The following is an 11,633-nucleotide window of genomic DNA, read 5'->3' as shown; positions in this document are numbered from 1 at the left end:
GACCCTAGGCATGCATTCTCTGGCTTCTGTAGTAACATCTTTCTCCATGAGGCAAGACCTAGGAATGACTTAGCAAAACTCAGTGAGAGCCCAGGGAAAGTGAGGGCTGCTGTGGTTTCTCCTCTTCCTGTGGAAAGGTCAGCTGATCCTGGGCTCTCCCATGAGGACTGGGCTGCTAACCTGATGTCCCTGATCTATTCACTTGGTCCCACAACTCCTCTTTCCTCAGGGCCAGGATGACACCTCAGTGGACTCACATCTGAATCATCCCAGGAAGTCTAGAGGGAGGAAATGAGAGGTGAGAATACATGTTCCTTCCCTGGCTGAGTGCATAGTCCTAGTAATCATAATAACTGGCAGTCACTTCAGGATCTTCAGGATAAAAAAAAAAAAAAGACAACTTTTTAGCAGATTATGCATCCATTAAAAACACCTACAATCATATTCAAAACAAAAAATCTAGCATCTTGAGAGAGAGGAAAATTGGCAGTGTTTTTCTAACAGTAGCCAAAAGTGATCTAAGAATTTTAACCCTTCAGAACTCTAGTGCTGACTCAAAAATTTGGAGCTACCACTTCTGGCTGACCTGGCTGGAGAACAGTTTCATGGCCATAAAAAATTTAGTATGAGTGCTGAAGAATTTACCATGCTATATGGAGGAAAGCAACCCACATATAGAATTTATTGTGATTGATTCCAGTATGTGTGTCTGGAGAACCCCCAAAGCAGGGCTCCATAGCAAATCGACATTCTGTACCAGCCACTATTCCAGGAGCTTTATAAGTATTAACTCATTTAATTCTCACAACAGCCCCATGAGGTAGACCCTACTAGTCTTATCATTTTACATATAAGAAAACTGAAGCAGAGAGAGAAGAACCAACTTGCCTGACAGCTGGAATGTGGTAGAGAGGGGTTCAAACCCTGGCAGTCTGGCGTCAGAGCGTATTATATAAGCTAATCCTTGAAAAATCCCTCTGCAGTGGCTATCATTCTTCTCATTTTACAGATGAGGAAGCTGAGGTTCTCAGGATGTTAAATGATGGAGTTAGATATAGAAGCAACGAACTGACATAGGAAGTGACTTCATTCTGCTTCCAGAGGCTGAGCTCCTGTGGCATTATGCTTAACTGAAGCTCAAATGGAGTCTGTAACAGGAAATATTATCACCAGAAAGGCAGGGATTGTTCTCTAGATGATTCTAGGACTGCTAATTTTGTCCTTGCAGGATGTCCTATTCACAGAATGGTGGATGCCACCACCCAGCGACAAGCCAAAGGCGCCTTCTCAAAACTCTGACAAGTAGGGGAAGCAAGCCAGCCTGGCTCCCAGCTATACCCAACATGTCTCTTTGAAACTCACTTCAGGACCTAGGAAAGAGCTCAAGGACCAGGCCACAGGCTGTCTGTCCTACCTGGTAAGTTCTGACTAAGAAGTTAGGATGCCAAATGATATCCCCCACATGTACTACCTTCCTTCTAATTTCCAGCCCCCTCTGCTGTTTACGAAGAGTAAAAATGGACAGCTGCCTTCTAAGGAGCATTAGGTGGCCTAACCAGTGCACAGTGATTTTCAGGACTGATGTTTGCAATTATTCTACACTTTTGACCAATTCCTGGTCCATGGAAGAGGGGTTCATGACTAAGATAAGAAGGTGCCACTTATGTTTGGCCTCTGGGGGAAGTATATTTGCCTTGACTCCTCTCCAAGCATGTGGTTTGCATTACCTTGGCCAGAGACAGCAACTGGGCCCCAGTCTGCACTGTGTGCACAGGAAACTTCACAAAGGTTTTCGTATGGAAAGCATTTGAGGCTGTGTCAGTCTTGGCTGTTGGGACAGGTGGGGTGCAGCCGGCAGCTCTGCTCTCAGCTGCCAGACTGCAGGGAGAGACTCTTGCCTCTTTCTGCAAGGTGTTTCCAATAAGAGGGGCACATTTCCTTCATTAGAAATAAAACAAATACAGATTGATGATGTTATGGCGTTTCTCAGGAAAAGAGGAAAACAGTTTTCAGATGTCCTTATTGAGCTTCTCTCATGTGCTTGTGGGTGGGGCTGGTATGGGGAGGAGAGAAGTATATTTATGGGGAAAGCAAGAGGAGCACCCCCACAATTCAACCACTGATCCTGCCTTCCCAAATTAGAGGGGTGGGGGTGGTACCTGCTTGGCTACATCATAGACCATAAGGGCTTGAAGACACAGAGTCCAGCCTCCCTGTTTGGCAGATGAGGAGGGAGGCCAAAGACCTCCACCAGCAGTCAGGGTAGAGCTACAGAAAGAACCTGAAACTCCTATTCCCAGTCCAGTGTGCTTTCTGGAATATTCCATTCCATAGGACCATCTCAACAATTAAGCATATATCTATTCATGTGCAGCTTTAAGGAAATGGTTCTCAACTTGGATTTATGTAATAAATGCTTTGGAAGTTTGCAAAAACACCATTATACCCAGGCCTACACAAGGTCCAAGAAAAATTCAAGTGTGATCATGACTGAGCTATCTATGTCTAAAGGACTAATTGGAGTAATCACTACTGTTTATTTCACCTAAGCAAAGTTTACTCACCTTTCCAGGACTATCTAAAATTACTCCTCTTCCATAAATCCTTTTTAACAAGACCACAAATATAGTTGGCATACCTCTTCTCTAAACTCCTACACTATCCACAGGCTATAAGCAAACAATTTAGCACTAAATTATATACAATTTCTATTGTTAAGCTATATTAATCATGAAATGAAGGCTTTCACTTATTCAGTTCATACTATGTGCTAGCCACTCTGCTTCATGCTTTCCATGCTTTGCCACCAATATTCCTAGGAACTCTACCACACTCCATCTGTACCCACTATACAGATTAAGAATCTGAGATTCATAGGTGTCAAGTATGTTGCCTCAAATGAGATAGCTAGGAAGGGCAAGCAAATCTAGGTCTGTATGCTCCAAAGTTCTTTCCAGTGCCTCATTTTGCATCAAATATAAACACTATCTATTATAACATTACTCCTGATATGATTTTACAAGCTATAAGCTTCTTTGACGTTCATTCTCTTATTTAATCCTGACTATAGCACCACTATCCTTGACAACCAAGGGCATAGAATTTGGAAAACTTAGGTAAAAGTCTCAAGATTCCATGGCATAGCCATGAACCCAGGTATTCTGACTCCAAGTGCAGGGCTATTTTTACTGCTCTCCTGTGCCATGTGCCAAGCTCTATTTCTTTTGATCTAAAGTCCCTTAAGGATCTATACTGTGTTTTACATTGCTCCTATATTTCCCACAGTTACCAGATAGGCAGTCTATTGCTTTATTACTTGATTTTCCAAGAAGTAGCAAGAATGTCTTCATGAGGCATTCTGTCCCTAAGGACCTGAAAAACAAAACACAGTTCTTTGGGGGTTGGAAAGAATTGATGAAGAGGCATAACTGATTCTTTTTAGTGCCTTAAGTCATTGTTTTTTGTTTTTTAGAGCCTTCCAGTCACTTCCACATATTTCTGAAGGTATGATTTTCAACTATCTGAACAAATAACAGAATCAAAGGGTAATGTGAACTAAGTGATCTACCCGTGATCATGGAGTGGACCATGAAAGAGAGAAAGAACTTCCATCCACCTCTCCCAAAAGTCTCTGATTTGAATCCCTACCTAGGAGTTGGCACTGTTTTTAAAATTAGTTAGTCCTGTCCCATATCATTATCCAAAGGACTCAAAGTGGCTTGGAATATGAATAGATAAAATAAATAATGGTAAAATGTAAACAAGTAAAGATAACCAAGGCTGGGTAAAATGAAAATATAAAAAGCAAATTCAAGGGGAAAATATTAATCACAGAGGAAACGTTGCCTTAGAGCCCAAAATACTGCAGTGCATTTAAAATAGATATTCCATGTGTGGGGTTCAGTTGATGATGTATTTTTAAGGTTTTAGTAACTCCTGTGGGGTTTCACTTCATGCCAGATATTGACCAAGAATGATTAAAGCAGTGAAACTATACAGTTTATCTCCAGGATGTGGTCAATACGCAGTATTCATACATCCGTGGTTAAATAGGAGATGTGTTTTCCAAGTCTAATGTTGCCAAAAAGACCACGTCAATGCTTTGTGCAGAACAGGATTTTTATTTCAAAAATAAGTCTGAATCATGACTATTCATTCATTTAGCAAATATTATGACAATAAATTATCTGCCAGGAACGGTGCAGTACACTGGAAATTCAAAGGCAAATATGACATGGAACCTTTCCTATAGGACTTCTCTGTCTAGAGAAACAGACTTAAAATATATAATCAGCACAACCAAAATAAGTGTGATTATACAGATGTGTACAGTGGGTATAAAAGCAGAGACGGGGTCAACCACTTCACTGAAGTTGGCTGGTGTATCTTATCTTCTAACTAATACTCACCCAGTTACAAGAACATCAGGGTTCTGGTGCCATCCTTAATCAAGTGAACCTGGGGGATCATAGAATAAATGATTTACCTTTGTGTCCTGCTAATTATCTCCACATTTCTGATTTGATTGTGTGGAGAAATAAGGCAGGGAAAATGCGGTGTCCAGCTTAAAAACAGTGGCCAAGAGGAACAGAATGGAGAAATGTGAAGAAATGCTATAGCAAATCTTTTATAACAAACAGGTTAGTGAGAATAATTTTTTGGCATGGCATAGGCATTTTGTCCTTGGCAATCCTCCATATAGTAAAAGCATCTTCAGGATAAAAAAAAAAGACAACTTTTTAGCAGATTATGCATCCATTAAAAACACCTACAATCATATTCAAAACAAAAAATCTAGCATCTTGAGAGAGAGGAAAATTGGCAGTGTTTTTCTAACAGTAGCCAAAAGTGATCTAAGAATTTTAACCCTTCAGAACTCTAGTGCTGACTCAAAAATTTGGAGCTACCACTTCTGGCTGACCTGGCTGGAGAACAGTTTCATGGCCATAAAAAATTTAGTATGAGTGCTGAAGAATTTACCATGCTATATGGAGGAAAGCAACCCACATATAGAATTTATTGTGATTGATTCCAGTATGTGTGTCTGGAGAACCCCCAAAGCAGGGCTCCATAGCAAATCGACATATGCCTGATGTTATCTCAAGGCAAGTTTCTACTGTATAAACAAAAGCAGATAAAGAAACTTTTAAAGAAAATAACTTCCTCTTTTCTTCTTTATATTTACTCACAGACTGGAAGTTGAGAAAAAAAAATTAAAAAGAAAATGCTAAGAAATGCCAAAGCTGGATATGTCAAGGGATTAGATAAAGTAGAGAACCTTCATGAGAAGTGTACACACTTGTGATACAAAGCTAAGCCACCAGGAACTACAAGGACTGAACCCAAAGTCTAAATGTATGTGAAAGATGGCATTGGATTAAGAACATACAGGCCATGAGTGAACGAAACTCCCAGAGTTGACTCCCAGCTCCTCCGGTGATTCCATGACTCTGGGTGAGTTACCCGAACTCTCTGGGGTTCAGTTAGTCTTCTCACTTGAAAACAGGGTTGTTGTGAGAAGTGGATATAATTCATGTGAGGCTTAGCCCAACCCCCAGCACTTAATAAAGGCTAAAAACATGTTAGCTGCTATATTATAATCATTCTCTGGTGTAATCCTCTCAACCGTTCAAGGAATGTCCAATGATCCTCATTTTCCTGGTGGGGACATGGGCATGGAGATGGTAAGTGTCTTTGCTAAACAGTCCCACAGTTGACTTTCTAAGTCATAGCCATGCCCTGACTTCTTCCTTCTCTCCCTTTCCCAGGAAGATAGACTGCACACAGTATAGATGGTCCTTCATGTCTTTCTTAAACCCATCATGTCCCATGGCTTTCTCTCCAGCAACTCCCCCTTCCTAGTTCCCCAGGATCCCCACAGCTCTTTTTACCCTGGGAACATTGTCTGTTTTGTTGCTGGCTTTTTTTCCTCAGCTATCATATGCCATGGACACAAAACTACCCCACACTAAGCAGTGGTATTGGGAAAACCCTGACCATTTGGACATCAGCTTGCCAATCTCTGGAAACTTCTCCAAATATCACCTTTCCCTCAGTTTCTATTTTTTCCATATTTTGTCAGCCTCAAGGTACTCTCTCCCAGATATGGACAAGGTGCCCTGTGAAGGTGAAAATATTTTAGAGGTCAGGGATGATTCCAACTTCCATGTCAGACTGCAGGCCACTTCAGTCAGTGGAAGCTGTGATGTGATAGGGAAGAAAGGAGTACAGAGGGAAGAACTTCTGTTTTCTAACATTTGAGGTTCTGTGATGAGAGACTTATTAAGTCTTTTCTACAAGGGCAGAAGCAAGCACAGGAGTCTTGATTACTGATTCAATTTCATTGCTGCTAATTGATCTGTTCAACTTTTCTGTTTCTTACTAATGCAGGTTTGGGAGGTTATGTTTCTAAGAATTTATCCATTTCTTCTTAGTTGTCCAATTCGTTGGCATATAGTTTTTCATAACATTCCCTTAAAATCCTTTCTATTGCTGTGGTGTCAGTTATTCTCTTTTATGATTTCCATCTTTAAGTTCTCTCTCTCTCTCTCTCTCTCTCTCTCTCTCTCTCCTCTCTCCTCTCTCCTCTCTCCTCTCTCCTCTCCTCTGTTTTTGAGGACTCTGGCCAGAGGTTTATCAATTCTGTTGATCTTTTTAAAGAACTAACAGCTCTTGGTTTCATTGATCCATTCTATCAGGGTTTCTATGTTTGTTTATAGTTTCTGTTTCATTTATTTTTGCCCTAATGTTTATTTTTCCCTTCCTTTTACTGGTTTTGGGTTTTGTTTGTTCTTTTATTAGCTCCCTTGGGTATAAGGTTAGGTTGGTTGAAATTTTTATTGCATCTTGAGGTAGGCCTGTACTGCTCTAAACTTCCTTGTTAGAACCATTTTTGCTGCATCCCAAAGATTTTGGACCACCATGTATTTTTTTTTTTTTAATTTCCTCTTTGATTTCTTGATTGACTCATTCATTGTTTAGTAGCATGTTATTTAGCCTCCATGCATTTGTGTTTTTTTCCAGACATTTTATTGTGGTTGATTTCTAGTTTCATAGAGTTTTGCCCAGAAAAAGATGTATGGTGTGATTTAGATATTTTTTGATTTGCTGAGACTTGTTATGTTGCCTAGTATGCGATCCTTTGTTCCATGTGCACTTGAGAAGATTATATATTCTATTTTAGGATGGAATGTTCTGAATATATCTGTTAAAACCTATGTGATCCAATGTGTCATTTAAAGTCACTGTTTTCTTTTTGATTTTGTGTGGGGATGATCTATCCCTTGATGTAAGTGGGGTGTTAAAATCCCCTGCTATTATTATATTGATTACTTCCTTTATGTTTGTTATTAACTGCTTTATGTATTTGGGTACTCTCATGCTGGATGCATAATTATTTACAATTATTATATATTCTTCTTGAATTGGTCCTCTCATGATTATATAATGTCCTTTATATCTTCTTAAAGTCTTTGTTTTAAAGTCTATTTTGGGGGCACCTGGGTGACTCAGATAGTTGAGCATCTGAATCTTAATGTTGGCTCAAGTCATGATCCAAGGGTCATGGGATCAAGCCCCATGTCAGGCTCCCCACTGAGCATGGGGCCTGTTTAAGGTTTTCTCTCTCTCCCTCTGCCCCTTGCCACTACTCATGGTCTCTTTCAGAAGAAGGAAGGAAGGAAGGAAGGAAAGAAGGAAGGAAGGAAGGAAGGAAGGAAGGAAGGAAGGAAGGAAAAAGAAAAAAGAAAAAGTCTATTTTGTTTGATAGAAGTACTCCTACTCCAGCTTTCTTTTCACTTCCATTTGCATGATAATTGCTTTTCCATCCCTTCACTTTCAATCTGCAGGCATCTTTAGGTCTGAAGAGTCTCTTGTAGGCAGTGTATGGATGGGTCTTGCTTTTTTAATCCATTTTGTAACCCTGTGGCTTTTGATTAGAGCATTTAGTCCTTTACATTCAAAATAACTGTTGATATTGATAACTATTGATAGGTATGTACTTATTGCCATTTGGCTACTTGTTTTATGGGTTTTTGTAGTTCTTCTCTGTTTCTTTTCTTACTATCTTCTCTCACAGTGGGCTAGCTTTCTTTAGTGATATACTTGGAATCCTTTGTCTTTATTTTTTGCATATCTATTACTAGTTTTTGATTTGTGATTACCATTAGGTTTATATAGGATATCTTATGTCCAAAGCTCTCTATATTTAGTTGAGGGTAACATAAGTTTGAACCCATTCTTTACTCTTCCCCCAAGTTTTAGGTATATGGTGTCACACTTTACATCCTTTTATTTTGTGAATCCCTTGACTGATTTTTATAGATACAGTTTTACTGCTTTTGTGATTCCTTTTCTTACTCCTACTTACGGTCTTTCCTTTTAACTGAAGTATCCCCTTTAACACTTTTTGTATAGATGATTGAGTGGTGGTAAATTCCTTTAACTTTTGTCTAGGATACTCTTTACTCTCCTTCCACTCTCAATAATAGCCTTACTGGATAGAGTATTCTTGGTTGTAGGTTTTTTCTTTCAGGACTTTGGATTTTTCATACTACTCCCTTCTAGTCTACAAAATTTTTGCTGAAAAATCAGCAGATAGCCTTATGGACTTTCCCTTGTATATATAACTTATTTTTCTTTTCACCTTGTGCTTTTATAATTTTTTATCACTACTTCTGCCATTTTAACCACTGTCTCTCTCAGGCTGATTTTGTTGGGCTGTCACTACCTCCTAGATCTGGATTTACTAGATGTTTCCTTCCCCAAATTAAGTTTTCAGTTATTATTTCTTTAAATAAATTTTCTGCTCCCTTTTCTCTTTTTCTTCCGAGATCCCTATAATGCAAATGTTATTATGCTTAATGGTGTTGCTGAGTTAACTTAGCCTATTCTTTTATTTATTCTATTTATTTTTTTCTCTCTCTCCTGTTCAACTTGATTGATTTCCATTACTCTGTGTTCCAGGTCACTGATCATTCTTCTGCTTACTCTCATCTACTATTCATTCCCTCTGGTGTATTTTTAACTTCACTTACTGAGTTCTTCATCTCTGACTGGTTCTTTTTACATTTTCTCTTCATTAAGGGTCTCACTAAGGTCTTCCACTCTTTTCTCAAGTCCAGTGAATATCTTTATGACCATTACTTTAAATTCTCTATCAGGCACATTACTTAGCTCGTTTCATTTAGCACTCTTGCTATGATTTTGTTATGTTCTTTCATTGGGGATATATTCCTCTGTCTCATTTTGTCTTTCTATTTCTATGTGTTTGGAAAGTCAGCTATGCCTCCTGCTCTTGCAAGCAGTGGCATTATGAAGAAGTCCTGTAGTGCCCTGCAGTGCAATGCCCCCTGTTCACCAGAGACTGGTGCTTCAGGGGTGTCTTATATGTATGCTGTATATGCCCTACTATTGTGACTGAGCTGTGTTTGCCTTCAATCCAGTCATCTGCAATGGTTCTTTGCCTGTTGTAGGCAGGGTTTAGTCCCTATGTTATTGCGCCAGTCTAGGGCTGCCTTGGGCTTGAGTTGAGACAACCAGCTGTTTGCCAAAGATTCAGTAGCACTGAACTGCAGGGTGCTTTCCCTGCTTTGTCCCATTGAAACTTCTGTTGGTATGCAGGCCTGTAATCAGACCAGATGTCTGCCCCTAGCCTACTGTCGGGGCTGCAGTTGGACTGGTGTGTATGTGTGATTATCTTCCCCTCTCCTTGGGGCAGGAAGCACTTTGGAGTGGTACTGGTCCCTGTAGGGGCTGCCTGTACACTGCCAGACTTATGGAAATGCTTTGGGTGGGCTCCAGGCAAGGACTATTTGAGGGGGCAGGTACAAAAGAGAATTCAGGGTGAAGGAGCACTTGCTCGCAAGATTTATGCAGGACTGATGTGGGAAGGGACTATGTCCACAGTACAACATGGGGGCAGGACAGAAGCATTAGCAAGGTTTGGGCTGGTCTGCTGTGGGAGACCAGGAACCAAAGCCTAGCTGGTAGGGGCATGTCTGTAGGAGAATGCAGTGACAGGGTGCACTGTTAGCAAGTTAACGAGTGTTGGTGCTGTGCTGGTTTCCACAGGTGTCCATGTGTCTCGGCTCTGGGTGGGGAGGGAAACAGTACCCACCAACTCCTTTGTTCCTAGAGAAGTCTCCCAAGGATCCCTGCCCCTCCAGTACACACTCTGAGATTACTAAATCCCAGGTATTTTTCAAACTGCTGTATCTCCACAGGGCTGTTCACTGTGTTCTCTCTTTAAGGGCAGGAGCTGTTTCTTATTGCCTTCCAGACTCTCCCGCAGCTGAGCCCACTGGTTTTAAGTTCCAGGTGTTAAGCTCAGCTCCTTGTAAGAACTGGTGAAATTATGCCCTTCTGGTTTTCAAGGCCAAATGTTACAAGAATTCGTTCTCCCTGTGCATGGGGTTTCTAGTGTGAGGGTCTGGTTGTCTCCTCTCTCCATGCTTGCTAAATCCCCCCTTATTGAAGACAGTTCCATGGGTCCATTTACCTCCCAACAGCATTTCAGCCCTTCCTACCCTCTTCAACATGGCCTTTTCTCTACATTTAGCTGTGGAGAGTCTGTTCCACCATTCTTTGGGTTATTTACACTCATACTGGTGTTATATTGTTGGATCCCTGGGAGGAGGGGACCTTGGGATCCTCCTAATCCACCATCTTCCCTGGAAGTCTTATATGATGCTATTTTAGAGAAAGTTTTCAGGCCACTTGCTGGAGGATCAGGTCGAAAGTCCACGTCAAGGGTAAATGGTAGTTGATAAGAATGAGTATTGAATAGACTTTGAGAGCTTAGGTCTGATATCTTTGATTTAGGTCTAGTGGATGGATTAAGGAACACCACCATGGTGTCGGGGGATAGGGACAGCACAAAAGCCCTACAAGCAGCTTGTATAGACACACGTATCTCATTCGACTTCTTCTCAGAATAAGATGATAATGATAACTGTTACACAAAATAGCAAGTCAAATAATTATTTAGTGGGTATGGGTTTGCTCTATAGAATTATGATGTAAAAGTGGCACATACTTTTACCTTTCTATATCCAATTGGACTAGCTTGAAGCCCCAGTCTCCCCACTCTATCCCTTTCTAAGAATCTCAGATCTTACCTTGTCCCAGGAACTAGGGAAGGGCCTCGTCTTTATTTCAAAGGCCCATGTGTCACCACTGTTATTGCCCAGATGTGTAGAGCCAGACATTACCTCCCTATTGGGCACAGACTAAGCTACAGAGACAGGGGTCATTGCTCTGAAGCCTTGGTATTTGCTGACCACATCCCCAGGCATTTAGGTGTTACACCACTTGCCATCTCTTGGGGCTTTTCAAGGCAGTGGAATTAGGATCCCTGCTTCTCTAAAGAATGCACTATCCCTTCATTTCCCAGGCTTAAGAAATGCAGATCCTTCCAGCATTCAGTCACTGAGACTTCTCTTCCACCCCTAGAGTCCCTCCTTCTTTCCAACAATCCAGTTCTATCTAGCCTCTATAAGCCAAAACTTTTAAAACAAAGTCCTGTTAAATCTCCTCTGGGCAAGTGAAATGCAGCCCTCTGCAGTACAGACCTGCAGTTGCTCTTTCTGGTAAACTACACAGCTTGTAGTTATTTGTGTTTATTTAGCCTTTTG

General features: G+C 40.8%; 1 long non-coding RNA gene across 1 annotated transcript; it reads left to right on the top strand.

Annotated features, from left to right (window-relative positions):
- The first annotated feature begins 273 nt into the window (after positions 1–273).
- Positions 274–5,378, top strand: LOC125169042 (uncharacterized). Its single transcript, XR_007153414.1, has 4 exons — positions 274–298; positions 1,229–1,417; positions 3,473–3,504; positions 5,192–5,378. It is a non-coding gene; the product is annotated as an uncharacterized LOC125169042 (long non-coding RNA).
- Positions 5,379–11,633: the final 6,255 nt, after the last annotated feature.

This window comes from Prionailurus viverrinus, chromosome B3 (assembly GCF_022837055.1).
Source record: "Prionailurus viverrinus isolate Anna chromosome B3, UM_Priviv_1.0, whole genome shotgun sequence".
Taxonomy (NCBI): domain Eukaryota; kingdom Metazoa; phylum Chordata; class Mammalia; order Carnivora; family Felidae; genus Prionailurus; species Prionailurus viverrinus.
The sequence above is the reverse complement of the archived record's forward strand: the minus strand, read 5'-3'. Positions and strand labels throughout refer to the sequence as shown.